This window comes from Marmota monax, unplaced genomic scaffold (genome assembly GCF_021218885.2).
Source record: "Marmota monax isolate L192 unplaced genomic scaffold, Marmota_monax_Labrador192_F-V1.1 WCK01_AAM20220418_F8-fsc00218, whole genome shotgun sequence".
In the NCBI taxonomy this organism is placed as follows: Eukaryota; Metazoa; Chordata; class Mammalia; order Rodentia; family Sciuridae; genus Marmota; species Marmota monax.
In genome coordinates, this window is record NW_026694764.1 from 392108 (window position 1) to 397553 (window position 5446).

At 44.2% G+C, this 5446-nt stretch overlaps 1 long non-coding RNA gene across 1 annotated transcript; it reads right to left on the bottom strand.

Moving 5' to 3' along the window:
- Nucleotides 1-407: 407 nt before the first annotated feature.
- Nucleotides 408-3790, bottom strand: LOC131423425 (uncharacterized). Its single transcript, XR_009225005.1, has 2 exons — nucleotides 3431-3790; nucleotides 408-1542 (listed from the first exon to the last, which is right to left on the bottom strand). It is a non-coding gene; the product is annotated as an uncharacterized LOC131423425 (long non-coding RNA).
- Nucleotides 3791-5446: the final 1656 nt, after the last annotated feature.

Sequence of the window (5446 nt, forward strand, 5' to 3'; positions counted from 1 at the left end):
AAAATTAGAATACATACAAATGTGTGTGTGTGTATATATATGTGTGTGTGCATGTGTGTGTGCGTGTGTGTGTGTGAGTACACTGCAGTACAGCTCAGGGGCAGAGTGCATGGGTTGTTCAATCCCTAGTACCACAATGAATAAATAAGTAAATAAATAAACAAATAGATTCATCATACAGAGCTCCTAGCACATGAAGTTTGGGGATTTTAGGGATTGGGTTGTATATATGCGTGTGCATGCATGCTCACTGTGTATGAACTCAGGGCCCTGTGGAAGCTCAACACATGCCCTATTATTGAGCTGTATCCCTAGCCCCAGCTCATTGAATTTTTACAAAGTGGACATACCCACATATCCACTACCTGTCGCGACCCCTTGCCCGCAAGGAAGATGCAACTCGAGAATCTTCTTTCAACAGTTTATTCAGGCCCTGGATATTTCTTCTTCTCTCTCTCGGATGCCCCTCCCAGCCTTAATAAAGCATCCCAAGCCCCAATGCAAAGCTGCCGCGTGGAGCTTTCTCACAGGGTGATGTACAGGGTGGTGAAAAATCATGTGCCAACTCTCCCAGATAAGGAGTTGTTTGTCACAGACCACAGCGGAGCCAGCGTCATCTTGTAATGGCGACCATAATCTGCAGAAACGGCAGAAGCGGCTCACCACAGTTCCCCCTTTTCTGTTTTCTTAAAACAATACAGGCGAGAGTAGAGGTCCTATCCCACTGTGCAGAAGTGGCTGCATAGTATGACTCAGTCCCAAGGAGGCGCCTTCCCCAGATCTAAAGCCATATCAGCCGACGCCTTTTTTCGTGGGGCGGGGCGTGAACGCGTCTAACCCGCATGCAATAGGACATGCTCTCCTTGAGGTCCACGTCAAGGATCACTCAAGTGCAGTGCCTTGCCTCGCATCCTGTATCGTGATGATGGTGGACGAAGGGGGATAGCTGAGGCTGAACTGTGGCTGTTTATAATGACAAACAAGTTGACAGCACCCTGAAAGAAAGGCACGGACTTTAAGACGATAGAAAAGCACTAGTGTGGAAACCCATCTGCGTGCAATGGCAGTAAGACCGGCAGAGTGCAAGGGCTTTCCAACACTAAGAGAATAACAAGGAAAGTCATGTCGATCCCAGTGCAATGTTATAATAACTTGGGGTGTAACGACCATGACAAAGGTTTACTGTTTAAGATGCGCAAGCCAGACTTGAGGTGAGTTGCCATTTTCTAAAGCTGCAAGAGCTTGTATGATCATAGCCTTTTCTTGTGCATGGCGAGTTTTAAGGCGACAGAGAAGCCACAAAGTACAACACCGAAGCAACACATTGCACCAAAAATGCCTACTCCCACCCACTCTTTGAAGAAGGAAAAAGCAGAAGATATCCAATCGGTGAATTGACCCAAAGTCACAGGATCAACACGAGTACTGTTCAAGACAGCTATCTGGGTTAGTTGAGACTGGATCATGTCTTCCGCTGCCATGGACCAGGTTCCGGATAGATACTCTCCGATGATGCGGGAGGCATTTCTGGAATCATTAAATCTGACAGAGGTTATACATAAATGTGCACGTTGATCAATAAAACCCAAATGTACTAGGTCAGACAATTCCTCAACTTGAGCTTGAAGTGATCTATCCCTTGATTAGCAGCCAGAATCCCAGATAAAATGTGTTGATTAATTCTACTTTGAGATTCAAGTATGGTGGATGTTTGTTGAATAACCTGATTGATAGTGGCAGCAGTTTGTACCTGGCTGGCCAGGGCTACTCCAGCTATAACTGCTGCAGCAGCAGATACCGCCACAGCTGTCACTATAGCTGCCGTAATTCCAAAATCTCTACAGGCTCTAAGTAGTTCAACAATAGGAAATGACTCTGGATCTGCAGTAACCGGGATCGGGACAAAGGTTGGAATTTTCATAACCACTGCCGTAGTCCAGGAGCCATTCCAACACTCAGACAAATAACAGGTAATATTAGAACAATTAAGCATCCCCTGTAATGTAACATTAGCCAAAAGAAACAGGAACGGAGATTGGAGACAGACTGCTGCGGAGGGTAATGTAGCATTAAACAATTGTGAATTATTTGCAGAAATTTTAAGCCTCCTACCTCGCTCCGAGTCTTGGGTACTGCCAGAAACATTAAACAGCCAACTTTGGACTCCTAATATTTCCCTGGGGAAACACAAGCACGGACTAGACTAGCCCAATCTGAGGGAGTCATGCAAAATCTAGTAAGTCCCTCCACCTGAGTGAGAGTGAAAGCGGCATCTATGCCATAAGTGCGGACAGATTCTGCCAAGGTTTTAATTATCTTAAAGTCTAAAGGCTCATGATATCTTCCCCTGTTATTGTCCTGAAATACAGGGTATGCAAGTCCCATATCTGTATTAACTGTCCTCCAAACTTGTGCATGAAAAGATCTCCCGGAACCTTGGCTCCCCCCACATACGGAGGTGGGGCAATCGGCACCATATCTTCTTCTAGATATTCTACCTCCTCCTCCTCAGAGTTTTGTTGACCAATGTTAACTCCCTTCCCCTTCTTACAGTAGGCCTGCGTGCCCTGTGTCTCCTTTTTCTTCTTTTTCATTTTTATCTTATGTAGTTGTTGTAACAATATATCAAGGTCCTCAGAACTCTCTGAGTCGCTTGTGTTCTCAGGCGTTTTTAATTCGGTCAAGTCTGGGTAGAGCCTTCTCCTATTTTTATCTTCAGGCTCTTTTGCCTTCTCACTACTGTTACTTTTAATACTCTCTGCCACTTCACTACATGATCCTTCAGATTTTTCCTCATGCAGCTGCTCAAGAATAGCTTGACCCTCACTTACAGCTTCCTGGCATTTACCATCTGTTATACATCCTCTAACTAACTTCCAAAGTGGTATAACGCCACCCTCTAAGGTGCCTTGCTCACGAGCGAAATCTAGATCTTTCCCTAATTTGTCCCAGCTGGGAACCGTAAGACTCCCTGAAAAAGCAAACCAAGGAGCCGCTATATCAGCTTCTCTTAAAAACATCTGCAAAGTACTCTGCTTTATCTTAAGTCCTTTTGAATGTAACAACCCATCTAGGGCCAACAAAATTGGGCTTGAAGAAGCAACGTCCATAATGTTTTTAGAGCTATAAAGAAAGTGAAAGTACAAAAGTCCCCGCTCTCTTCCTTTTACAGGGGAGCGTTCCGTTCTATGAATTCCCCGCTCTCTTCCTTTTACAGGGGAGCGTCCCTGTCATCACAACAACAAAAGAAGCACAAAAAACAAAAGCAAAATGACACAACAAAAGAAACACAGAAAACAAAAGCGAAAGTACACAGTGCAGCTGCAATAAAATGTAAGGCTCTCTCTTTCTTTACAGAGGAGCTGCCCCGCTTTGGTCGCGGATCCCACTTATTGGGACTAACCCCGCTTTGGTCGCGGATCCCACTTACCTGGGACTAACCGGTGCACCACCCCTGACTGCTGAAAGTTCTGGTTCCCGGGTTTCGGCACCACTTGTCGCTACCCCTTGCCCGCAAGGAAGACGCAACTCGGGAATCTTCTTTCAACAGTTTATTCAGGCCCTGGATATTTCTTCTTCTCTCTCTCGGATGCCCCTCCCAGCCTTAATAAAGCATCCCAAGCCCCAATGCAAAGCTGCCGCGTGGAGCTTTCTCACAGGGTGATGTACAGGGTGGTGAAAAATCATGTGCCAACTCTCCCAGATAAGGAGTTGTTTGTCACAGACCACAGCGGAGCCAGCGTCATCTTGTAATGGCGACCATAATCTGCAGAAACGGCAGAAGCGGCTCACCACAACTACCCAGATCAAAAAACAGTTAAAGTACATACCTGTCATTGGAATGACTCAGGAGGTTAAGGCAGGAGGATCTTGAGGCTAAGGCTAGGAGTTTCAGGTCAACATGATTAAAATAGCAAAACCCCATCTCATAAAACAAACTAACAAAAAACACAGATCACTATTACCAGAATCCCACACATGCCTCTCACCAGGTACTACTCCTCAACAACAAGGCTAATTCTGTCTTCCAACCTCCAGAAACTGGTTTGGTCTCTTCAATACTCTATTTAAAATGAAACCATACACTATGTGTTCTTTCATGTCTGGCTTCTTAGCATAATATTATATTTATAAGGCCCATCCATATATTTTATGTAGCTGTAGTTTTTTAATTGCTTATGCATTCTTTTTTGTAACTGTAATTTAAACATTCTACTATTGATGGACATTTGGATAGTTTGCAGTTCGGGTTTATTGCAAATAATATTGCTATTATATTTCTGTAGCTGTCTTAGGTGAATATATGTATTTATCTCCATCCTGTATACAGTTATACAGGACTACAACACTGACTCTTTTTTTTTAGAGATTGATGGACATTTATTCTATTCATTTATTTATATGTGGTGCTGAGAATCAAACCCATGCCTCACACATGTGAAGCTAGCACTATACCACAGAGCGACAACCCCAGCCCAACACTGCTGATTCTTATGGTTGGCAAATATTCAGTGCTAATACTGACAAATAGTTTTCTATAGTTTCTGTATCAATTTGATTCTGATCAGCACAGTGTGAGAGTTCTAGTCACTACCCACTGGACAAGTAGATCCCCCTGGCTATTATGTGGAGAATGGATAGTACGAGGCCAGCCATAGATGCAGAAAGAGGAGACTAATGTCACGGAGGAAAGAGAGTATCTTGAAAGAAGCCAGTGACCATGGTGATAGACAGAAGTCAGCAGATTCAAGCTATAAACAGTGTTGTCTCTTGAATTTATGATAACCCTTCTCTTTTTGTAAATATAATTAGAGGGCTAGGAGCAAGACAAGGAAGCTTAGACCACAAACAGAATCAAAAACCTTGACCAAATGTAAAATTCTCAAGGAGGTGGGTCATTTAAAATTGACAAAATGTGTTGGGGGTATAACTCAGTGATACAGCAATTGCATAGTATGGCAAGGCCCTAGATTAGATTGCTAGCAACTCAAAACACACACACACACACACACACACATACGTAAAGCCAAAGGTAATTCTAGATATCTGTGGATCCTGGAGCCTCCCAGTAAGTGACCTCACCAGTGAGGGTAAGCAATGGGTGGAGAATGGCCCTGAATTACCCTGAAACAGGAAGAGGGGCATGAGAGTGCTGGTGGAAATTTGGTTCCACTCATGAGGTGTTTCTCTGCGGTGGCCCTCCTGAGTCACTGGGTTTAAGGTGTGCACCATCACACCTAGGCAAGACCAAGTTTAATCTGGTGGTGGCATGTGAGTGAACTATGGCATGGCATAGGGCGAGAGCCATGATACTTTAAAGGGAGGCTGAGAACTAAAACTCTCAGCCCCTTCCCTGGAAAAGAACAAAATGCTTCCTTATATGGTGTATGCCAGACAAGACCAACAGGGAAGGAAGGATCAAAACAGCTGTGGAATTCCAGGGATG